The sequence below is a fragment of the Lycium barbarum genome, chromosome 6, assembly GCF_019175385.1.
Source record: "Lycium barbarum isolate Lr01 chromosome 6, ASM1917538v2, whole genome shotgun sequence".
NCBI classification, from domain to species: Eukaryota; Viridiplantae; Streptophyta; class Magnoliopsida; order Solanales; family Solanaceae; genus Lycium; species Lycium barbarum.
Genome location: NC_083342.1, coordinates 24,263,834 through 24,290,642, shown reverse-complemented (window position 1 = coordinate 24,290,642; position 26,809 = coordinate 24,263,834). Strand labels below are relative to the sequence as shown.

General features: G+C 34.8%; 2 long non-coding RNA genes across 2 annotated transcripts; one reads left to right on the top strand and one right to left on the bottom strand.

Annotated features, from left to right (window-relative positions):
- The first annotated feature begins 755 nt into the window (after positions 1 to 755).
- On the top strand, positions 756 to 7,373 carry LOC132643638 (uncharacterized). Its single transcript, XR_009583694.1, has 3 exons — positions 756 to 1,006; positions 2,329 to 2,510; positions 6,598 to 7,373. It is a non-coding gene; the product is annotated as an uncharacterized LOC132643638 (long non-coding RNA).
- A 2,449-nt stretch (positions 7,374 to 9,822) lies between these two features.
- LOC132599650 (uncharacterized) lies at positions 9,823 to 12,405 on the bottom strand. Its single transcript, XR_009566917.1, has 2 exons — positions 10,815 to 12,405; positions 9,823 to 10,077 (listed from the first exon to the last, which is right to left on the bottom strand). It is a non-coding gene; the product is annotated as an uncharacterized LOC132599650 (long non-coding RNA).
- Between the last annotated feature and the right edge of the window lie 14,404 nt (positions 12,406 to 26,809).

The following is a 26,809-nucleotide window of genomic DNA, read 5'->3' as shown; positions in this document are numbered from 1 at the left end:
AGATGAAAATTAATGATGGAGTTACTATGATTTTATATATATGACCTATATTATCATTTTAAAAGGTACATGGGGGTTATCTAGTTTTAAATTTGATAAAAAGAGATTAAGAAGAAAAAAGAATTACCTCCCACTTTTTTTAACAAGAAAAGGGCTCTTTAAATACAATATTTTAATTAGGGAAAAGAACGCATTTAAAAAGAAAAGAAATAATATGCTTATTAGAAAAATGATATTTTTTACCCAATTAAGTAAATATAAGGACAATTTTGGACCAACTATTAGCATATAGCATTTTTATTCAATTTCACTTAATTTAAGGACATTCTTGACCCTTTATCCATATTATCTATCTAAGTTTGTTACATAGAATGTAACCTCTTGAAACTTCCTATTTCAACCGATTCAATTAGGTACGACCTAAAATGTTTGACAATTAACATGAAAGAACCGTCACGGAAAATCCAAAAAAGAAAACCAATTCTTGGAGCTAATTAAGAACAAACTGTTCAAAATAATGGATCTTTTCTATCAATTGTCAAATAGATAGATATTAATAACAAAAGCGGTTTTAATAATGAGTAACTTCTATAAATTGCTACTGTTTATAGGCGTCTAACGTGATATAGCTATATTTTCAGGTATTACATTTTGTAACTACTATTTCATTGCTATAGAGTATTAGGTTATATTTAAATACGCATCCAGGCTGTATCAAAAACAGGGGAGAGCAAAAATAGGTGTGTAATGTGGAGTTCAATCTTTTTAAAAAAGGCAAGAGAAATCAAATATACCACAAATCACGCCAAACGATCTCAGGTTCCATAATTGCACATGCCTCTCTATTAGTCCATACTAACATATCTTGAATTCAAATTCTCAAAAACAAAACGGTAGAACAGAGCTTATATGATCATTATTGAATTTGATCGTTCCAAATCAATTGAGAAAACTATTCCAAATTCGCAGAAAATCAATTGCCACTGTGTATTGAGATTTCGTATAGGTTTGTTTTAAATTCTACAGAGTTATTTCAATTTTCTTTTTACATAATTTATTCGTTTGATACGAGAATTAATACTATGATTCAGTTGTTCTTCTATGTGAATTTTGAAATCGAATACAAAAAATGGCAAGCACAACAGCGTTAATTCGACATTTCGGGAATTGGAACGAGCATAACAGTTTTTTCAATCTATATATATTATAAAACTAGGCATAAACAAGGTGATGTGACACCTCTCTATGACCAACATTCTATTTATCTTTTTTCTCTTTTTTTTTTTTTACTTTTTTCCTATTTTTTCCTATTTATATAATATATTAAAAATAGGAAATTCATTTCTTAATTAATTACTCATCTTTAATTTTTTTTTTTCAGTTTACAAAGCCCAAAAGTCACTGCTATTACTTTTGCAATTAGTGATAGTCACTGCTACTATTACTTTTGCAATTAGTGACCATTTATGCACTAAAATAAAACTACATAAAACGTTGAAATATGATCTAAGAATATGGGCACGGTCAACAACACTAAGACTGTCCCTCCCTTTTCTTTCTGCAGAGGAAATTTTCAGTTCATTGTTGTTTGAATTTTAACGAGCATAATCTTGAGATTTTGTATATTTTCTAGGAGGTTTTTGTTTTTCTTTTGATGTCTAATAATGGTGGTTAAATAATTTATTCATGTAATATGTTCAAATGGTCTGGAGAATAACAAAATTATTGCTTATACTTTGGCTAATTTTAAAAAAATTTAACTTCGTAAATTTGGCTCTCATTTCTATCTTCGCATAAATGGGTGAAAGGATGCAACAACCACAATTCACATCAGTAATCATGTCCAGGTTCGTTTTGTACGTTATAATGCTCACATGTATATTTTTCAATAAAATACTATATATGATATCGATTTTGGAGTTGATTCTCAAATGAGTCCTAGCATATTATTATACATTGAATTAACTTACTTTACTAACCATGAGAGGTTAATTTGATATCAACTGAAATGTTGTTTTGCTTTTTTGTTTTGGTTTATCGCCATTGATTGCGATTTGGATCTGACTACAGTTTTCGTTTGTAAGTATTTTTTTGCCAGCTCGATTAAGTCCCGAAAATGTATTTCAATATCTTTTTATACCTCTTCAGGTTCTTTACCTTATTCTATGGATTATGGTTTCTTTCTTTTTCCCTTTTTCCTATAATTGTTTAGTATATGTTGATACTATTGTAATGTGTAGTTGTTTATATCGATGGGTTGGTTCTCTTCAAATTCCTATTAGTCTATCCTTTAATTAGTTCATTTATTTTCATATCCTCCTTTGTTAGGTATACATTATACTGCACTGATTCGAGAACTGTCCAAAAAGACAAGAAAAATCATTTTCGGGGACGCGGTTCATTAGTTTCTTTTTAATTTTATTCGTAAAATCGGTCTCTCTCATTTCTATCTTCGCATAAATGGGTGAAAGGATGCAACAACCATAATTCACATCAGTAATCACGTTCAGGTTCGTTTTCTACGTCATAATGCTCATATGTATATTTTCAATAAAATAATATATATGATATCGATTTTGGAGTTGATTCTCAAATGAGTTCTAGCATATTATTATACATTGAATTAGCTTGCTTTACTAACCATGAGAGGTTAACTTGATATCAACTAAAATGTCGTTTTGCTTTTCTGTTTTGGTTTATCGCCATTGGTTGCGATTTGGATCCGACGACAGTTTTCGTTTGTAAGTATTTTTTTGCCAGCTCGATTAAGTCCCGAAAATGTATTTCAATATATTTTTATACCTCTTCATGTTCTTTACCTTATTCTATGGATTATGGTTTCTTTATTTTTCCCTTTTTCCTATAATTGTTTAGTATATGTTGATACTATTGTAATGTGTAGTTGTTTATATCGATGGGTTGGTTCTTTTCAAATTCCTATCAGTCTATCCTTTAATTAGTTCATTTATTTTCATATCCTCCTTTGTTAGGTATACATTATACTAGACTGATTCGAGAACTGTCGAAAAAGACAAGAAAAATCATTTTCGGGGACGAGGTTCATTAGTTTCTTTTTAATTTTATTTCCTTGAAGTATTGCATATATATATATAATATGTAGAAATAATGAAAGGGAGGATCTTCAATGAGATTAAAACCCTATTGAGGCAGGTGAAATTGTAAGTTGCAAAGGTACAAATTCACTATTCTTCTCTTTCTGTCTTCCTCATCAATTGCAAAGTGCATATGGCAAACTGCCAAAAAATTTATGGTCACCTTAATAGAAGGGTGTTTTTTTTTTTGTTTTTTTGGCAATAAACTGTGAATATTACCATACCAACAAACGAATGGGACATTACACCTACGAGAGCATCTACAGCATTGACCACCCTTTCAAGGTGGTTGTCAACCACTGATAGACCTCTAATTTAGCAGCTAGTTACAACGTTTTGTATAAAAGAACTACATTTCCTACCTCTCTTTGTATCTCTAACTATATTTAGCCTTTCCGTAATTACATTTCGTATCTATTGAATTACCAAGTTTCTGCTCACGTTCTTTCCTTGGAAAATCATGCTATTTCTTGCCATCCAAGTGTAGTAAATAACAGCACCATATACAGCTGCTGCTATATCTTTCTTGATCCGTTTCCAGTGTTTAGACTTGATGATCTGCATATCTTCCTTGATTTCTCTTTGGTGAACTTTGACACCTAACCATCCCTGTATTGAATCCCATATTCCTCTTGTCCATACACACTCTGAGAACAGATGGTTTGCTGTCTCAGTTGCCCCATCAGCACACATAACACACTGGTTCTCTTCACATCCCAGTCCAATTTCCTGCATCCTTACTCTAGTAAGCAGTCGACCCAACACTGCTAACCAAAGAATGAATCTGTGTTTTGGTACGGCAACTCGATTCCATACCAGTTCTGCAATGTCCCACCTTGGTGCTTCTCCAATCAACTGAATATATCCCTTAGTTACTGAATAGAAGGGTGTTTGAGATGACTTATTTTAAGTGTTTTTTTGGCTTTAATCTTTTTTCTAAATACTTTTTATGGTGTTATATTTTTCCATTTAGCTTCTTTCAGGGATATATTCATTAATTTTAAGGTTCAAATTCGAAATCTTTAATTCATTATAAAAGAACTATCTCATCGCATACTTCAATAATGATTATTGCTTACAAAGTACGAATATATAACATTTGCGGTTAACTTAGAGTCTTTGTCTTATACTAAACTACCATTATATATTTGTAGTTCTTTCTTCTTTTGATAAGTATAGTATTTATAATTTTTATGTACTTTATTGGTTTTATATATTTCGAAACATTTATTGCGTGAAGAAAAAGAAAGAAATATACATATTCTCTTCATGCCCTTTTATTTTTTAAAATATATTTAACATTGTTGATTGTTGTAACTCTAGAGTTATTTGTGGACAATCATATAACTTATTGAGGAATATCTACTATTCTTGGAAAAATTTAGTAAGCTTTAATTAGGAGAAATAAATAAATAATTATTTTCACTTTAATTTGTTATTTCAGATACACGTACAATAAAGTCATTAAAATTTATAGATATTCGAATATCCAATCATTTTGAGATTTTTAAAATGGTTGGAGAATTTGAGATGTGCATAATTTTCACTTTCTTATACTTTTATTCCTGCACCTTCTAAGAACAGGCATAATTTTAATGTTGATGCAAGATTTTTTGATTTTTTTTGTTTTACAAACTCTCTCCCCACCAAAATCATTTAGTAAAGAACAAAAAAAGAAAATGTTAACATTGAAATTACGATAAAATTTGTAGATACTCTCTTCATTTTTAGAGGCTCTATTCTTTTCAAAGAAGAATTCATTTAGGTTTATTGCAACATCAATTTTAGTATTCTTCCAAGTAAGAGTTTCATTAAAAAAAAAGAAATGCAAATAAAATACATATTTGTTAACATAATCTAATTAAGACAAGTTTTTTTTATATAACCACGCGACACGCGGATTTATTTACTAGTTACAATATAGATGCAGTTGTGTTCAACGAGTATGTTTTGTGTACAAAGTTGGTTGCTGCAATAGCGAATTAGCTGCGAATAGATACGAGTATCAAAACCATTAAAATCAAATAAACAGTTGAAGGTAATTCTATGCCTATGAAAATACACAATGACATGGCTGTCAGGGTGTATGTTGAATTGAAGAAAGAGAACAGGGAGTTCGGAATGTATCCGTTGTGTGTAACTACAACGGAAAAAGGAACTGAATGGAATGTATCAGGCGAAAGTGTTATTAAAGATGACCAATTTCAATTTGAATATACACATGACATACATGCTATGGATACAGTTGATTCAATAGAATTGGCAGCGTTAACTTCAAGTCAGGCAGTTGTTGTATTTGAACACGTTAAAGATTTGATTATGTCGAACAAGAATCATAAAGAGGTATTGGTAGATCAGACATACAAGGATACAAATACTATAAAAGAGGTATTGGTAGATCGGACATACAAGGATACAAATACTATAAAGGCTATGATGAGACATTATGCAATTGCCAATAGGTTTCACTTCCTTGTCGAGAGGTCTAATGCTAATAGGTCAGTTTATATGTATAATAGCGTATTTAACATTATAAATTTAATTTATTTGTGTTATACAAACTAATATGAATGTGTTTGTGTATTTGAATTCAAGGATATCGTCTATTACCGATTTGTGAAAATTTCACTTGAAGCTATATCTCTATATATACATGTGTAACTCGGAATCTAAGTTGATTGTATTCAAGTGGTTGCTATTACGCAAAGCTAGCTGTATGTGTGTTCGATTGTATATGTATTCACAACTCAAAATACATGTATTCAGCTGATGTATAATTTCAATTGAATGTATGTGTATTCAAATTTGTATTTGTAGCTATATTCTCGTATACATAACTGAAGAATCTGAATGGAAATTTAGGGTGTCAAGTATTGGTAAATCATAAATGTTTAGAGTTAGAAAGTCCCGCAATAAGTATACATGTCCATTGAAGGACAAGGTTTATTTGCAACGTCATGTAACTAGTTGGTTGATTGGTGGAGCTGGTAAACCCAAAATATCCAATAATAAGAAGAAACGCACCCCTATGGATATACTAGAGAATGTGAAAAATGAATTTGGCGTGAATGTGTCCTACATGTTGGCTGCGCGCTAGAGAAAAGGCTATGAAGGATTTGAGGGGAGAACCAACAGATTCATACAATAAATTACCAGGATACATTGTACATCTTGCATAAAACACCCTGGTTCACATATCAGAAGGCATAAATTGGTGAAAACGAGTTTTTATATTTGTTTATATCACTGTATGTCTTTATAAAAGGTTTTCGAGTGTTATAGACCCATCGTGATAGTAGATGGTAGCCACCTGAAAACAACATATAATGAGACATTCGTTTCTGCCAGCACGTTAGATGGTGCATGTAAGTCAACTACAGATGTACAGTTGTTGGACAAAACATGGATATACTCACATACATCATTATTATACTCAGACGAATATATTCAAATTGATTCTTTTTTAATGCAACTGTATGTGCAGGTAATATACTACCGCTAGCATATAGCGTGATTGATCCGGAGAATGATAACTCCTGGACATGGTTCTTTGACGAGCGATTCAAAGAAGCTTATGGAGTACGGGAGAACATGTGTGTAGTATCCGATAGACATGAGAGCATCATAAAGGCTGTATCAAGAGAGTATCCCATTGTTCCACATTCTGCGTGCATATGATATCTATGAGGTAAAGTATATTAGAAATACAAGAAGAGTCATGAGGTGTTGAGTTCGGTGTTCTATACAATGGCAAAAGCACACACACATGATGATTTTGATAGGCTAATGGAGAAGGTTGAGAAGGTCGATATTAGGGTGAAAAACTATTTGGAATTAGCTGGAAGGAAAAAGTGGCCGGCTAGACTGTATGCACCCGTTAATCGGACAATGACATCAAACATTACCTAGTGTATTAATTCGAGACTTATATCAGCAAGATAATTGCCTATCTATTTTCTTGAACATGTTTGGAAGATGGAATTACACCAACTGGAAAACGGTCCATACCCGTCCACCAGTTGGAAAAATATTCCATGAGTTGCTATCAATGAACGAACAACTATGTTCACGTATGACTGTATGTTTCAGATCAATTGGCTGAACTAAAGTTGATTGACTAACATTTAGATGCAAACTATATGTTGTTGTATATATCTGTATTTCACAACTGCAGTTTAGATCTGTCTGTCTGTATTTCAGGACTGACAGATATACACTGTATCTGTCTGTATTATAAGCATTTTTGTATTTAATATAGAGTATCTACTGCTCGTAAACAATGCATGTTTCTTAGGTTATACCATGAACATAATACTTGCACACGGTAAATGATGAAAGAGGGTGTTTCATAGTTTGCATGGAAAACAAAACTTGCAGTTGTCAGATGTCCAAATGGACAAGATACCATGCCGACATGCTTGGGCTGTTATTAAGAGCAAAGAACTCATGGCTGACGACTATTGCTCAGACTTTTTCTTAAAGTAAACCTAATGAAGTAACAGTTATTTTCAATCTCCACTGTTTTCTATTTTAGGTCAACCTTGATCAGCTTGAGACTTCAAAAACTCAGGTAAAAGTTTAATCTTATCGTCTTGCAATCGAGGACCAAACGTACAGTGACCCCTCGGCGTAAAATTCTGACCAAACCTTTGCACTTACAGACAATAGATTATGGTCCACGACATATCAGCATAAAGACAAACAGTGTGAACTTACAGACATTCTCCCTTTGCCATAGACAGTAAGTGACGGGATATATCTCCTCTTCCGTGTCAACTCCATTTCTATACAGAAAAGTAGCTACTTCAACGTTGGCCATGTTGTTTTTGCATAATGAAATGATAAGGAATAGAATATGATAAGACAACACGACAATAAGATCTCAAAAGAAAAGATGAAATTACCTATTGGCTGTAAAGATTTGGTTTTGTCAAACTATGTGAATGTGGATTCAAAAGTTTAACAATTCATTAAAACAACATATAGTAGTTTTAATCTTAGTCGAACCCAACTTATTTGGTACTGATAGTTGTTGTATAGTTTGTTGTATAGTAATTTTACTCTTGGCTCAAGTATGTAACAAGAAAATTGGTTTCCAGCACATTCTATCATTCTACTCGTTTGAAAATTTTAATATTCAGTGTACCTTTTATCCATATGTTTTCCTCACAAGAATTGAGATGTCCAACGAAATCTTATGTTCAGAAAATTTGACCTGTTTAAATTTAGAAGGGGAAATGGGAGAAGCTATCTTCAGTCAACAAATTAAAGAACCTTTTTTGAGAGAAAAAAGAGAACTCATTTTGAGCCATTAAAAACAAAAAAGTTAATGGTATAGATCATTCTTAATAAAAACTTTTGGGGTTTTAAGAGATGTGCATGAGAAATGAATAGTTGTGACTTTTTTGATAAGGCACAATAGCACTTGTTAACATTGTTATAAATATATGTCCGTTTTCTCAGATTTTTACTTATGAAAATTCTGATTATCTTCTTCCTTCTTTTTGTACTTCAAATATATTATGCGTAATTTGTTGCCGCCTGTTGCGTTCGTCATTTACCGGGGTTTGAAGTAACTCTGGTGAGTTAATTCGTTCTATCCCGGGAGGATATATATTCCATAACCTTAGGTACATTTAGGGGAATAAGTTCCTTAAGGAAACACTGTGAATTCAGTGGGCTCGCGCGAATTATTCTTTTTACATTTATTTTTCGGACTAGTTTCTCGATACAGACGTTGCGCGTGTACTCCATATTATTAGAATAATTTTTTGTTGAAATCAGATAAATTTATTAAACAATATGTTTGAGTGATAAAATCTATTTCTACATTCTTTTAAAAACAAAATAGTCCTAATTTTAACTTTAACGTGCAAAACAGAAATAGCCTTTAATTAAGGCTAAATCAAAGTTGTCGTAGTGCTCTTTTTTTTTTTTTTTTTTTTTTAATTAGGAAGAAATATTATAGATAGCCAATCAGCATTACTACAAAAAAAAGTGCTACCAGTAGCACTATATTGCTCCCAAAATACAATTATTCTTGTCAACCTGACAAAAAAGGTTTTTAATTTATTTGTCCGCTTCAACTGTATCTAACAGCCTAACTTTCTGTTATATAGGAGCAATAATAGAACAAGAAAAATAAGATACTTTCGCACAACTATTAAATATAGTTCAAATAGAAAAATAGAAAGATCATATATAGTAGAGTTTATATTTGCAGTTTGAATACAATATAAAAGGTGGAAAACAACAGAATATTTAGAAATGACTCATCATAACCATCTGTATCAATTTTCTTCCAAAGACCTTAAAAAACTTAAGCTCTAACAAAAAAAGGAAAAAGATTTAAAGGGAACAAAGACAAATGTGACACATTTCCGGATGCTCAACTTACATAACATAATTAAGTGGAATGACAAAGAAAGGAAGAAGAGGGTTTTCATCTCACTTTCCCTGAGCATGTAAATCAGTGAAAACGTTGCTTTGAGTTCCTGTGACAATTGCCTAAAATTAACTATTAAAGGAGCAGTTTCTTAAAACATGATAATGTATTAATTACTAATTAAGCTGCTAAAAGGCCAACTTTGTGAAAAGATGGATTTCAACCTCCGTGAAAATTGTCAACATCCATTTCCTTCATTACAAGCTCCATAAGAAGTTTTAAGAATTTATACACATTTTTCTCCTGTAAAAAGATAAAAGAATATAATTAAAGTACTCAGCGATCAGCTAATATATATAGATAGATAGAGAGAAATGAAAAGTTCCTTAACAATAATGAGGCAATTTTGCAAATACATGACCACCGGCTGGCCTCTTTGCTACACGCATGTACTATATATATAACTCTCATAATTGATTATCCTTGTACCTCTTCATTCTCCTTCTTTATTATTACTAGTGAACTTACCCGCACTTCGCGCAGGCATGAAGAGATTGAATTTATGTGTCAATACATTACCTTGTTAAATAAAAAAGAATGTTAGAAAACAAAAAAGAAAATTAACCCTGTCTCAATATTAATTATACTGTGCTATAAAGCATAACTGCACATGACATTTTGATTGTTTGAAATCTTCGAAACTAATAACACGTGATTTAATTTTGTAAACCTTTTAAAATGTTATTTTAGCTACATGAAAATTTTAGCAAAAGAGATCAATATACACATGAGATCAATAAATAAAACACATGATAGTTTTATTAGATTTATTATTTCTATTCAAATTATAAATGAACATAGGAGATCATTTCCTTTATTATAACTCATAGCCTTTTTCCTTATAACATTTGGACCAAAATTTATAGCACGATAAAAGAATTGTATTTGAAAGACATATTGAAGATTAATTAACATGATTGAAATTGCAATTTTTACTCTTATAATTTATTTTTAAAACATATCTATAATTAATCAAAAAAGATAAGTTTCTAGTTTTGGATGACACTCTGAGTGTGACAAAATACTTAACATTTCCAATGAATCCTTCTTGCACTACTATATATAACTCAAATGATGTAGTCTGCTTAACCCTTTTTTTTCTTTTCACATTATACCAATATCTAATTAGCTATTTCTGTTATCACCCGTTTAATTCTGTTATTTTTATCAAAGAGCTTAAATTTTAATTGTTCATATGAAAAGAAGAAAAATAAAAAGTACAACAAAAGATGAAAAATTAAAAAATCAAGCCGAACCTGTTAATTTCCTAAGTAAATGATGCATGAATTTTGCATCCTTCTTTCTTCTTGCCTTCGTATTCCCTTTTTCCTTCCATCTACAGTAATTTGTACATTAGTTCCATCACATTAAACTTATACCATATCACCGGTGTTAATATATCCGGACATTATTAGTGCTATCCCTCTTTCTTCCTTTTTGTTTTCTTTCATCCCTCCTCTTCTTCCTCACAACACCATAGGTAGTATATAGAAGAGATTCTAAGCACCACCATAGGTAGTACATAGAAGAGAATAATTCTAAGCACCATCATAGGTAGTACATAGAAGAGAATAATTCTAAGTATTTGGGCAGAGAATAATTCTAAGTATTTGGGCGTGGCCATATTTCTTGGTGGAGGAATTTGTTGGATTGGCTTAATCCTCACTAAATGTCATATATAGTAGCTGATGACATTTCAGTTTTTTTTTTTTTTCTTCAATTAAATTGTGAATCATTTACATTCTAAATTAATATCACATTTATTATATGTTGAATTCAACCAAATGAAAACCATTTCATCCACGTTCATTCTACATTGAATTCATTTAGCAGGTCAAAAGAAATCATAATTGGTTGGCTAATGACTTTTGGAATTTCTAATAGAAGATAAATGGGTCGTTCTTATTTTTCCAGCATAGTTAAGAAAGTTAAAGAAAGGAATTTCAGTTTTTTTTTTTTTTTTAAATATAGCACATTCAATATAAATAATTAAGAGAGAAGGTTATAAAGATCATCCTTGACATTGCTACGTGGGCTAGATGCTATATTTATTATATGAGGCTTTTATTAATTCATTTAGTTAGTAAATTATGTAGGAAATTGAATTAAAAAATTCAAAAAAATGAGAAAAAAGATAAATAGGAATGCTGGTCATAGAGAGGTGTCACATCACCTTATCTATGTCTAGCTTTATATTATATACTCTCTCTGTTTCAATTTGTTTGAACCTATTTTATTTTTAGTCCGTGCTAAAATGGATGACCTCTTTCCTAATTTAGAAACAAATTCACTTTATGAATGATTTACAGCCACACAAATTTTCAAGGCTTATTTTGAACCACAAGTTTCAAAAGTCTTCTCTCTTTCTTAAATGTCGTGTCCAATCAAATGGGTTCATATAAATTGAAACGGAGGAAGTATAAAAAAGTTAAAGTAAAGGAATTTCAGTTTTTTTTTTTTTTTAAATATAGCACATTCAATATAAATAATTAAGAGAGAAGGTCATAAAGATCATCCTTGACATTGCTACGTGGGATAGATGCTATATTTATTATATGAGGCTTTTATTAATTCCTTTAGTTAGTAAATTATGTAGAAAAATGAATTAAAGAATGCCAAAAAAAAAAAAAAAAAAAAAAAGAGAAAAAAGATAAATAGGAATGCTGACCATAGAGAGGTGTCACATCACCTTGTCTATGTCTAGCTTTATATTATATATAGATATAGATTGCTCCCTTCAGTAAAAAATAATTGAGGTTTTAGTCTCTAAAAATTGATCCAAAATAATTGATGTTTCACAAAATCAAAAAATTATTTAGTTCTCTTTTTCTAATTTGCCCTTGACACTTCCCATATCCCCATAATAATTATGTCAACCTAAAAAGAAAAGAAAATCATAATTAAAGATATTTTAGTCAAAACCCCTCTTAATTTTTAGGAATTAGTGAATTCCTTAATTCATGTACTCAAGCTTAAAACCTCAATTATTTTGGATTGGAGGGAGTATTAATTATTATAGCGATAAGTGAACATTTATGGGTAATGGGAGAAGAGTTTAGATTATGAAGAAAATTAAAAGCAAAACCGGACAAAACAAACAAGAAAATTGGGGATATGTACGAAGCTAATTGCACAGCCACTAGCCCAGGACAAGCTTTTAAAAGGAGAATCAAAGAAGGTGAACAAATACTTTTAATGGGGGAAGATAAGAACAGTAATTAAAGGTCAATTAATCGTGGAAGATGTAACCGTCCTTATTATGTAGATGGTTTAATGTAGTTAAATTATAAATTTAACAGAAGTTTTTCTCTCTCTCTTTTTTTTTTTTTAATGTGAAGGACAAAATGGTAAAATTAATTTTATATGGATATTTTCATAATTCAACTTTAGGCTTAAAGGCTTCCCACTTTTAGTATAATACTAGTATACGCGCAAAAGATCTCATTAAATTTATGAAATAATTTGTTAATAATAACCAAAATTTAAAATATTTTACTGACTAATTGATTTACAAAATAGATTATATTTCAAGTTTCAACTCATTTTATTCTTAACAGTTATCTTTATATTTTTCTCAACGAAAAATACTTTGTCAGTAGTAGATTTTTTTTCCGTAGTAGGAGATTAGATATACCATCAAAAATAAAAATAGATCCCTTAAATTAAGACCATCTAATTATTATCTACATTATTTTTGTGTTGGAATAACAGGATTTTTCTACTTAAAGTATTTACATATATTCCACGAGTTAATTTACTTTAAAGTATTTCTTTATACCAAAGAAATGACAACTTTTTACTACATATATAAGCACAAAAACCATACATAGCAAAAATAAAGAAATACATGATCTTTTCTGTTGTTAAGTAAAATAAAGGTATATGCATAAACAGGGGCGGATCTACACACAAGTGAGGGTGTTCACCCGAACATCCTTGACAAAAAATTATACTGTATATATAAGATATTTTTGTATTTCTTATATACATATATAGATTTTGAACACCCTGGACACAAGAGTAAGGGTTGGTTCAGTGGTTTTCAAACTCCCTCAATGAAATTTCTAGATCCGCCACTATGCATAAATCTCTACACTTAGCTTAAAGCATTTCTTTCTACCAAAGAGGTGTCATTTTATAAATATAGTTATGTAAAACGAAATAGTACTAATATGCTAATAAATAATTAAGCATAAAAGTCATAGATTTAAATTAGAAAAATAAAAGTAAAGATAAAAGGGAAATAAGAACATCAAGAGTTTGTTAATTAGTCTCGAACATCTCCGTAAGCGCATCAACCTGAAACAAAAGCAAAGAAGATGAAATTTTAAAAATTATAATCTCGTAAGAAATTCTTCTTTTTTTTCTCTCCAAAGAATGAAATAAAATTGCTCCATGTTTCTTGTCTTTTGCAGAAGGATGGGATAAAGAGTAAATGTTTAGTCAAAAGTGTATTAAATCAGAATGAAGTATATGATCTTGTCTATCTCTTATCTAGAATTTGCTTTGTCAAATTTATAGTAGTACCCAACGCACTGGAATGATCTAGCAGTCGGGAACTGGAAGAGGCCTAAGAGCGCCTACTACTATCCCACACTACACTTGACTTTGCAGATTAGTGTCTGGCAGAGTTAAAACAAATGAAGAACAAAAACACATCGTTGTGATTCCCAGCACAAAGAACAAAGGTATAAGAATAACATAATATATTTACAGAAAAGGTTACTTTATCAGTATTGACATCGAAATTGAGTTCTTAAATTTTGTTTTTTTTCTCAACTGCTCTAAACACACTCAAAAAGCAAGTTATGTCTACTGAAAACCACTCTGCAGGTTCATCTAGTAAATATGTAATATGTAATTAGTAAAAGACAAATGAAATTAGGTGAAAAGGAAGACAATAAACCAAAATACATAGGTAGAAAAATAATTAGAAGACTACTCAATTATATTGCAGATGACATACCGTAATGTAGTTATCATCTTGACATCCATTGTAATATGTATACCATGTACTACCACACCAGGGCACTAAAAACAACAGGAAAAGACATCAACTATTAGAAAATCATTTGTTTTTACCTGATATAAATAACATAAAAGTTTTGGGATAATTAAAGGTTAAGCTTGGATTATATAAAGACTCTATTCTACAACCTAAAAGGCACGTATGGAACTTTTTATGATGCATTATTTTGATTAAATTGTTGCAGCTTTAATGACCCTTTTAATTACTAATTCAACTGTTGTAACCATCTGGCCATTTCATCAGTTGAATTGTAGCAACGTTACAATCATTATGTTGGACATGAAAAGTATATACGGACATTATGCAAATATTATTAAGAGTGAAATTGAAGAGGTATAAGTTATAAGTAGTTACTCCTTGTAATAACATTAAATACACAAAAAAGAAAATACTTAAAATATTAGATATTGTCATTTTATAATTAGAAGAAGGCCAAAAAAAGGAGAAAAAAGATAAATAAGAATGGTGGCCATAGAGAGGTGTCACATCACCTTTTCTATGCATAACTTTATATTATATATAGATTAGTTTCTGGTCAACTTTAGGCTTAGAGGCTTTCCACTTTTAGTATAATACTAATTTCTGGGCATGTGCTTTGCATGTGTGTCCCATATTAATCAATATAATTTTTTAAATTAATACGGTACAAATAATAATTAAATATGTAAACAATGAGTAATTAAAATTCAAAAGAAATATACAAGTTGAAATGATGAATATTAAGTCTATTCAACTGACGCGATCTTCGATTAGTATTGTAGTTTATAGTTGTACACAATCAACTGAAATAGTATAACCTTTTTCTGATGCAGTTCTTCTAACATATCCAATATTCATGTTAATAGTTTCCTTGTTTTGTAGTACTTCAACAACACATAGTTTAAATGTGAATGTTTCACGACCCGTTTGGTCATTATAGAAATTTGTCTTCTTTTCTCCCGAAAATACCCTTCTAGAGATTTATTTTTACGTGTATATTGGTTTACGGGGATGAGTGACATGGTCTGTGAGGATTTTTGGGTCTTTTAAGTTAATTATGAGGGTAAGGTTTGACCTTTAGACCACTTTTGGGAGTTGGTGAGAAATTGTACCTTCTGTTTCAGGTGGCCTGCATCTGCGCACTTTTAGGCCGCATCCCCGAGCCCGCTTCCACGGCTCTTCTTCTGCTTCTGCAAAAATCTGTCTGGGTAAGTGAGCTCACATTTGCGATCGAAATCTCGCGTCAGCATAAATCGCTGAGCAGACCAGATATTTATTCTCCCAGGTCGGGATTGGACCTCATTTTCACCCACCTAAAATTCTAAAGCTCTTTTTGGAGGAAATTTCAGAGGGTTCCAATGTTCCTAGGTGAAGGTAAGTCCCAATCCTTATTTCATTTCTCTCTTAAATCCTTTGTCTTCCATTAGTTATTGATTCATGCTTTAGGGGTTCAGAAATTGAGGGTTTTTAACCCTAACTTAAAGATTGAACTTATCTTGAATCTAGAGGCCAAATCTTGCAAGATTTGAGTAAGTATGTTGTTTTAACTTGTTTAAACCTTGGGTAGACTAATTGTGGGTTTTAGCACACTTGGGGATTTGGGAAATATAATGATGTTAAGGATCATTTGGGATTAGAAAGGGTTGATAATTGAGTTTTGGACTAATTAGATCATGGGTAGGGTGAATTTAACCTAAAAGTTCTAATTTTGGCCTTGTGGGCTTGGGGTCACTTTTGGAGTGGCGTTTGGGGTTTCTACTTGGAAGTGTGACATTATAGATTTCCTTATATTCGTTCTTAACATGGAATACTTATTTGATTAGACTTTGCTCATTTGGATGTGTTCCAAAAAGGGGAGAAACTCAAGATGGATGGTTTGTGGCTCTTGTTCGGCTTCGAGGTAGGTTACGACTTACTTATGATAGACTCCAATTAGGGACATATATGTAGATCGTAGTGATTGACGGGAAAAGCATGATAGGCCTTCAAGCATTGTGTGGAGGTGAATTCCAATTAGGATTGGTATTGTCAGCTGTTATTTGGGCTTGCAACCATATGTGTTATTACTTTTATGACTAGTCTGCCTTGTTAGATACCTGATTGTTGCTGGTTTCATGTCTTGACTTGTTGATTCCCTCCTTTGGGATATGCGCATTTTTTAGCTCATCTCTGTCTCTGGATATCTTACCTATCATCTAAAAAGTAAGAATACCATAATGGAGTAAGTTGTGATATGTGAGCTTATGGAAATTAACTGTTGATATTTCCATATGATTGTTATTGAGATTGATCTCATACATGACATGCATTCATTATTTTACATATTGATTGAGACTTATCCATTCATTTATATATCATCCACATATGTATCAATGGTTACCACATGGAAACAAGGATACTCTGTGTGGACCCAATTGGCAAAGGTAACAAAGAAATTTTGTGTGAACCCTAGCAGCGGCGTTTTGTGTGTGTCGCGCCCCGAACCACAACCTGAGCATAACAAGGCACTCGATGCCTTGCTGCATGTGACCGAGTGAACCACATGGCTTACTGAATCAACATGGGGCATGAACTAATACGGAATATACTTTTAAAATGTGGATAGTCTGAATAACATGAGTCATCATATATCTTAATGAAAACACTGTTTAAATCATGATGCGGAAATAATCTAAAAATATGTAAGTACTGAGCCAATACTGGCCATACGACTCTGAACATCTGACATGACATAACTGAACTAGTCTATGAAACCTCTGACATGAGTCTGACTGCTAAACTGTTTACCTGGACAAGGCCTCCGGCATACCTTAATTGCATAACTAACGTGAAAGCAAGGTAAAGATAACACCCCGAATGGAATGAGGCTCACTAATAGCTGATACGAGCAATAGTCCTAATGAGCAGATCTGTTGTCCTATAAGTCGATCCTTGTATTGTGAAATGCAGGCACCTAGGAAATAAAAGGGGATGTCAGTACACTGGAATTGTACTGGTATGTAAAGAAACTGAATGAAATAAACACATGACATGGAATATTAGAACTGAAACTGAAATTGTATCTGTAAACTGAACATGAACATGAATATATATATAACATGAATAAAATATTTTAAGTCCGTAAAGATATCTGTGGGAGTGCATGTAATGACCCGTTAGGTAACGAGTCGTTATATGCCTTTTGATCATTTTACCCCTATTGACCAATTTCCGAGATTATAAAGCGATTCTAGTGAAAACTGAAGGATTTAGAATCCTTAAGTGACCGATAGTTGACTTCCTTTTTCAAAATTTCACTGATTCCGTGAGGTCCAGAAGGTCGATTATGACTTGGTGGGGCTGTTGGTTCTGTTCCCGAGGCATTTGGTTACGTTTTGAGTACTTGGTTGGAAACTTGATTTTATTCGTTTGGGGGTTGACTTGGTAGATTATACCTCCGTTGGGAATTTCGAGGCCACAGGTGAGTTCGTAGCGTGTTTTTTTGTGTCTGTGTGCATATCTAGTTTGTGTACGAGAGGCCTCGAATTGATGTCAGGATTTTTGGGTTTGCCTTGTGAAAAACCAAATTTATGGTTTCTGGTGTGACCGCCATGGCAGGCTTAGTGCCGCCATAGCTGGACCTCGACTGCCATGGCGGGATCTCGACCGCCATGGCGGGATCTCGACCGCCATGGCGGGATCTCAACCGTCATGGCGAGGGCTTGGGTTTAATAATTTTTCCCCATGGTGGATGGTCTGACCGCCACAGCGGGACTGCTATGGCGATCCTTGTGACAGTCGTGGCGGATCGACGGGACCATGATCTCATTTTATCTGCCTAAGTTCGAATCACTAGTCCAAAAATTCTAAAACCTAATTCCAAGAGCTAGGAGAGGCGATTCTTGAAGATTTTGGGGGAAATCATCTATTGGGGTAAGTTGCAACCTACTATCTTGCTTTACTACCTTTCTTCCTTGAGATCCCATGGTGATTTAAGGTACTAGAATGGTGGGTGATGAGACCTAGGCTTCTAATCATGAACCCTTTTTTATAAATTGATTATTGTTGATTAACCTGCTGTTTATATCATCTAGAAGTGTAGATTAACACGTTCTAGAATTGAATTGCTCTTAAATTCAGAATCTAATCATGAGACTTAGGGTTTCACCCAAATTGGGGGTTTTGACTAATTAATGAAATTGAAGGTTCTAATGTGATTAGAAACCCATGAACAGGCCCTTGCTCTCCTTGTTCCTGTTTAATAGCGGTTAGAATTTGACCGCGTTGTTCCAAGGTTAGATAATTATCCCACCATCCTTTCAATTGGCTAGTAAAACCAGCAATAATCATTTCAGCAATGTTTCTATCATTATTTTTATTAGCCTTGCAAATTGTACTGTACATTAGCATTCTATGTACTGTACAATAAATTTGCCTCTCACTATAACCATCTATATTCCATTCATAATCTCTTTACCACTATAACTGTTGGAAATAACATGCTCATGTCCTTTAAGCAGTACATCCTGAGGAGTAGGACGAGGATAATAGAACATCCTTTGAGTAGGTTTTAAGGCATATGCCTCCGTATCTTATTAATTTCATCTGACACTTTCTATTTATAATCTTGATCTGAAAGGTCAGAGTCATTCCCTTCCGCTATAAACGGACTAATATGTAATCCTTTGAATTTATCATCCAGTAATTGCTCAACTCTGAAAAAGCTTTGAACTTAAAGTCTTTGATTTCAGGAGGAGGCTCCACACTAGGAGTGGCGATGGTTTCCTTCTTTTTTCGTTTAAGAATAGCAGAATCATGTAATTTTCCAATTTCAGAAAATTATTTGTCAATTCTATCATGTAATGAAATAATTTGTTCACCCAATATATTCATATAAATACTAGCATAATTTTGTTGTTTTAGCATATTATTAATATGCTTAGCAGTAACTTGTAAAGTATCATTTTCAAATAATTTTGAAAAAGCTACAAAATAAAGAACCTTATCATCCTTTCCAATTTGAAAAGATTGTTGTGGAGGAAATATAGTATTAATAATCTCTCCATTAGTCAATCTATATTCACGTTCCAAAATATAAATATAATTCCCTACGTATTTAGCCATAAACCATGGAACAAAAGATATAATCTTGTTGACTTGGGAAAGATCTTTATAAAAGTCTTCTTGAAAAAATGTTTTCTCATCATCATTAAAATTTTCGAAAAACCACTTTCCAAATGGTGCCCATCAGGGTTTGAAAAATTCTTCACTGATCTTTTTTCTTGCGGGTGATCCTCGACTAAAATCAATTGTGTGGTCTTGATCCATTAAATGGTTGGAAAATCCATGTCTGACTCGGTCAATTCCGTGTCTTGAATACCACTGATAATATTATCTTGATCAATTTTAAGACTACTGATTCTATTATTATTAGTTTCTCTAATTTGAGAAGTAGAAGCTCTAGATGGAGAATGGACAATATAATCACCTGGTGAAATATAAGAATGACAAGAAGAATTTGATCTAGTCAGTCTAGATCTATGCTGATGCTATGACTTTCAGCTTTATCTAACAAAGATTTTGGTTCTGCGAACCTTAACTTTATAGTCCCATCTGGGGCCTGCTCAATTTCAGTAATATCAGTATTAAATTATTTTGGGGAGGAGCAGCTCCCTGTATGACCCACTCTTTGGGAAAATCACTTTCATCCCATTTAATAGGTCTACGAGTAACAACTTTGGATTCACCAAAATTAGTTTCTATCAAAATAGTTTCATTTTTGAGATCCATAATTTTACACATAGGATTAATAGTATATAATGGTTTAAAATATATTCTATAACAAATACATATTACTTCAGTATCGGGCATATAATCATAGCCATGTAATTTAACACTTATTATTAAAGCGTTTAGAGAATTCTCGTCCTACAAAGATACCTGCAAATTAGGATAAGCATTAAAATATACAGGATCATATGCCAAACTAGTTTGAACCGTCCCTATGAGGGATTTTTCCAATTTTGGTTCCTACCGTCTCTTAAAGCTGCTATAAAACTTTCAGGCAAGCCTCTTAATGTAAGTGGCTTGAATGCAACCTGTACTAACCCAACATGCATAAATCTATGGGTTTCCCCATAAGGGGCTAAATCACTTTCAAATAATAATCTGAAAGTGGCATGGTCACTATCAATTATAATTGTTTCTTTAGTGGTTTTTGCCACTTGCTTGAGACCTAATTTCTCAAAAGTACCCATTTGATAAATTAATCTGGGGTGAATTTTAGGGATAATCTACTTATTAAGCATATCTAATTGCTGAGGCATATCATATTCCTCTTTTTTTAACAATTTTTAATTGTACTTTTACTCCTAATGATATTCATTAAGAAAAGTGTGTTGAACCTTATATCACCTATTACTACCCCTGTACCATGGCTCCGATACCACTAATTGGCACGGATCACATGGTGAGATGATACTGCAGAGGAACTTTTACTAGGTTAATAACCTTGGCATGGAGGTTGTCCAACTCAGAACAAGTCCAAAAAATAGCCCTAACGCCACCTCGGCTCAGCGGGCACATAAACAGGACCACCGCCTGAATTTCAACAGTCCGCCTGGGTTATTCTCTACCTGACCTCAGTACCATCTTTGGTGAATCCTAGCTAATTAAAGCATTCTAACCATAATACCTAGTAGTCTAGCGTGATATAGTCCAACACAATATTTTTAGCCTGTCATTTAGGCTAAATATGAAAATGTGAACTTAAATTTAAAGCAAAATAAAATAAAATAAAACAAAAATTACCTAATGGATGAAAGTTGTGCTCAGCAGATTCGAAGGTATAGTAAACAACAAACTTTTATTATGGAGAGTATTTTTACAAGTAGAGAAGGGGGTCTGTGAAAACCTATCTTCTACCTGAACTAAATGATTCTTTTATAATGGATCGATACGAATACTTACTGTCCAGCAATTTAGTTCTAGCGTTCGTGATTATTGCCTCCGATTTGATTCCTTGGCTAGATATGCTCCATCTTTCTTTGATTCATCGAGGGCCAGGATTCACAAGTTCATAGCGGGTTTGCACCCCGATTGTGTTGAGGCTTGTACCACTGCGGCAGTGAGTGATAATATGGACCTTTCTCATATTCAGGCATTCGTGTAGAACTGCGAGGATCGTAGACATCAGCGGCAGGCGACTGAGAGGATAGAGAGGGAGCATCATAAGAGGGCTAGGCTACTGGTCAGCAGGATGATAGTAGCGGGAGTTTCAAACCCCAGTTCCAGGGTAGGCCATTGAGGCAATCACCAGCTTAGTCTCAGGGATACAGATCAGGGTATTATATTCCATCTGGACTAGGTGAGAGTTCTCGTACATCCGGTTCACAACGGCAGAGGGGTCTAGGACAGGCTAGATCACTACCACAACAGTGTGCTAATTGAGGTAGAGCGCACTATGGGCGATGTCAGTATGGGTCGCGGGCTTGTTATACTTGTAGCAGCCCAGATCATTTCATGATGGACTGCCCACAGGGGAGACCTACTGGTATGGCGCACCTGACAGGTTCTGTAATAGGGTCATCAACATCCGTAAGTCTATCTGGGCGCGGGTCTTAGTCTTCATCAGGTAGAGGTAGAGGTAGAGGTGGAGCTTCTGGTGTAGGCGGTGCACAGAACCGCATTTGTGCTTTGGCAGGTTATCAGGACTTGGAGTCCTCACCAGATGTTGTGACAGGTACATTGATAGTCTGTTCATATAATGTTTATGCGTTGATAGATCCGGGGTCCAATTTGTCATATGCCACTCCATTTATTGCGGGAAAATTCGGTATAGCGCTAGAGTCGTTGAGTGAGCCATTTTCTGTGTCTACACTTGTTGGTGAACCTGTTATTTCTAGGAAGATTTATCGTGGTTGTTCTGTAGTTGTTTGTGGTCGTCAGACCATAGCAGATCTTGTAGAATTACAGATGGTCGATTTTGACGTCATTATGGGTATGGATTGGTTAGCTTCTATTTATGCTAATGTGGGGTGTTGGACGAAGATTATCACGTTCCACTTCCCGGGGGAACCAGTTCTGGAATGGAAAGGTAATACTGCTTCGTAGAGAGGTAGGTGTTTTTCCTATCTCAAGGTGAAGAAGATGATTTCGAAGGGTTGTATCTATCATATAGTTCGAGTTCAGAATACAAAAGCAGAACCGCCATGTTACACCTCGGAAAATTTTCCGTTGGTACGCAAGAGAATGAACTAGTGATGAATATGAGTGCATGATGTCCATAAGCAAGAAACGACGTTTGATGACCTTAGGAGAGATTTCGAAAGTATCCGATGTGAGACGAGGAAGTTGGCTAAGTTAAAGATGAGATACAAGGTGAGCAATGCATGTGCATGGACGTGGGTGATTCAAATGAGAAGTTTAAGAAATATGGGAAGTTGCAGAATTGCAACTGCCCAGTGGTCGTAAATTGCGAAATACGGACCGTAAAGTGCAATACGGTCCGTAAACTGGCAGTCGTAAATTTCCATGCAAAAGCTTCAGCTTTCTGCCCAGCCGAGAAATGGTAAAATACGACCAGGTTTACGGACCGTAAAGTGATTTACGGCCCGTAAACCATGGTCGTAAATCACCATGCATGCAGCCTTAAGTTTCTGGTTCTGTTTAAGCTTAAAGACGACCACGAGGAACGGTCCGTAAACTGAAATACGGACCGTAAACCTCCATGGACGACCACTGTTCACCCAGCACAGATTTTTCAATTCATTAAATATGTGGATCGACTTGTTTTATTTCATTCCACATTACACCACTTCTCTCTAGAATCATCTCTCTACATTTATTTCATAAGTTTTCAAGGATTATAAGTCCCCAACAACATAAACAAGTGAATCAAGTGTAAGCAAGCCATTAAATACCATTCAAGTCAAGAAATGCAAATGGAGAAAAACTAAGGTTTGGCTCAAAGTGGGGTATTATCAGCCAAAGCTTGTTCCTACAACTTCTAAGGCAAGATTCATGATTTTTACATGATGTTTAAGGTATTGGAGAATTAAAATACATGGATTGTAGAAAATGTGGTCAACTAGGTCATGAATGGTGAATAGTGACATTTTGAGGAATAGTTTGAATTGAATTATGAATGTTGTTGTGTTACGATATGAATGTATTATAAATGATACTAAGATCATGAACTCGACACTTTAGATGAATGGACGAAGTTGGAGGTCATGACCATAAATATGGGAGAATTAGAAGCAGATTGAGAAATCTAGATAATGTGGATGATGTGAATGACTAACGGCCATTGTTATGATATTAATGAAGGTATAAACGCTAGCATTGGAAGGGAACGTGCAAGTGTAGAATAGTCCGACGAAAAGGTATGTAAGGCTAACCCTTCTTTCATAAGGCATGGTTCTTGGCCAAATTTCTAATTCCTCTATATGAGTATGTTGTATTCAAGTGATTGACACTCCGAGCTCATAAGCTCACAATCCTTAACATGTACTACGATTGTACTACGCCCCTCATATGACGAGTAAGCCTAAGATATGGATGTAGCAATAATGACGAAGATAGTGATGACGATAATAATAATAATGATGCCAAAGGTGCCTACGGGCTATTATACTTATATGTGCCTATGAAGGGCTATAATGATACCCCGAGCTTATAACGCCGGGTAGGATATATGTATATGATTATGTATAAAGTATGTATACGATTACGTAACGCGCGCACACCTCTGCAGATGGTACGGATAACCCTGAAGCCTTGGTAGGGCCAGGTAGAAATAACATTGAGCCTTGGCTGGCTAAGTATGTATGAAACACCGAACCTTATGGTCGGGCACGCTATGTATGTATATAAGTGTATGGCTAAGTATATAATATGAATATGAATGTGAAAAAACTATGTATACGAATACGAATAAGGACATGTATGCGAATATGAGCCCAAGTAGGGTACGAGTACTATTACGAAATACGCATGAGAAATGGAAAGTTCCTATGAAAGGCAGGTAAGTGCCATGATGATGATATTATTGTCTTCCCTCCTGTGCCACTTCATATATTGTCTATGATGCTTCTATATTGATGTTAATCACGCTTTACATACTCAGTACATTCTTCGTACTGACGTCCTTTTGTTTGTGGACGCTGCGTTATGCCCGCAGGTGCACAGGGAGACAGACTTGATCCATAGCTGCCTATTTGGAGATTACATAGAGAGCTCCATTTCCTTTGGAGCCATATCTTTTGGGTACTCATTATTTTGTGTATATAATTATGGGCATAGCGGGGTCCTGTCCCGCTAATGTGATATGTTATACTCTTAGAGGCTCGTAGATATGTGTGTGTGTGGGTAGATGTGTTTGGCCTTGTTGGCCTATGTTTTGTATATCATTTTGTCGGCCACGTGGGCCCATGTACATTGATGTGGCATAAATGCCTACGATGATATAAATGGGTTGTTGTCCAAATGGGACTAGTTGACGAATGAATTGAAATGCATGTATAATTATGTGGCTCACCTAGATGTAAGTATAAGAGTAAGCTAAGAGGGTGCTCGGGTGGGTTAGCACCGGGTGCTCGTCGCGGCCCCGAGTCGGGTCGTGACAAAAGTGGTATCAGAGCAGTTCAGTCCTAGGATGTGTCTAAGAGTCGTGTCTAGTAGAGTCTTGGTTATGGGTGTGTTGCGCACCATACTTATAAACAAGAAGCTGCGGACATTTTAGGAATATATGACCTTCTTTCTTCATAAGAATCGTGCGATAAAGCTATGATGTAAGAAATTCTTGTTCCTAAATCGTGTGTTGTGTATTTCAGAGATGCCTAAAAATAAAAAGGCTACAGCAGCCCAAAAGGGCAAGATGGTGGCAGAAAAGCGGGCTGAAAGAGCACCGCCACCGGTAGTAGAGGAAGATGAGTCCCAGAGTGCGGCTCAATCTCAGTACTCCCAGACAGTGCCTATTACCGAGGAGCACGTGGGAGCCGCAGCCCCAGCTCCGGCTCCTCCACCAAATGCTTCGGGCCAAGATGTAAAAGAGACCATTACTTTATTGACTCAATTGGTTGCGGCCCAGGCTCAGAGGCACAGTTCAGGGTATGGTGATAGGGATGTTAGTGCAAGAGCCCGTGATTTCATTACTTTGAACCCTCCAGAATTCTTTGGGTCAAAATCGGAGGAGGATCCCCAGGACTTTATTGATGGTATGCTAAGGACGCTCCGGTTGATACACGTTTCACACACCGAGTCGGTAGAGCTAGCGTCCTATAGATTGAGAGATGTCTCGATCCAGTGGTATACAGTATGGATGGCTTCGCGGGGAGCCAATGCACCTCCCCCGGTATGGCAAGAGTTTGTTGATGCTTTTCTCCATCATTATATTCCCCTAGAAGTTCGGCGAGCTAGGGCCGATAAATTCTTAAATTTGAGGCAAGGCAGTATGAGTGCCCTAGAGTATAGCCTCCGTTTTAACTCCTTGGCCAGGTATGCTTCGGCCATGGTAGCAGATATGGGCGACAGGGTACACCGATTTGTAAAGGGCCTAGGGCCCCATCTGATGGACAAATGCTTGACTGCGTCCCTTCAGGACGGTATGGATATTGCACGCATTCAGGCACATGCTCAGAACATAGAGGAAAGCCTACAGCAGCGGAGAAGTGAACGTGAACAGGATAGGGGACATAGCAAGAGGGCCAGATCTTCGAGCCCAATAAGTGAGTCTAGAGGCGGACACAGGCAACAGTTCCCTAGACATTCGGGCTATTCTATGACCAGTGCACCTCCACGGTTTCCAGACCAGGGCCTTGATAGATCTGTTCGTTCAGGGCCGAGTCAGAGTTATCCGGGGTCCCAGTTTAGAGGTGATTCAGGCCAATCAAGGCCTCCTATACCACGATGTTCCCAGTGTGGGAAGTCGCATTGAGGTCAATGCCGATTGGGTTCAGATGTTTGCTATTCATGTGGTCGACCGGGCCATATTATGCGTGATTGCCCCTCAGTGCATGGTAGAGGTAGGACCCAGCCATCAGGGTCGGTAGCCCGATCTTCGGCATCTGTACGCCCTACGGGGCCAGGTTCACATGCGCCAGTCGGCCATGGTAGAGGTAGAGGCAGAGCTCCCAGTACTAGCGGTCCTCAGCACCGTATTTATGCTTTGGCTGGACGCCAAGATCTTGAGTCTTCTCCTGATGTGGTCACATGTATATTATCGGTATTCTCTCATGATGTATATGCTTTGATTGATCCGGG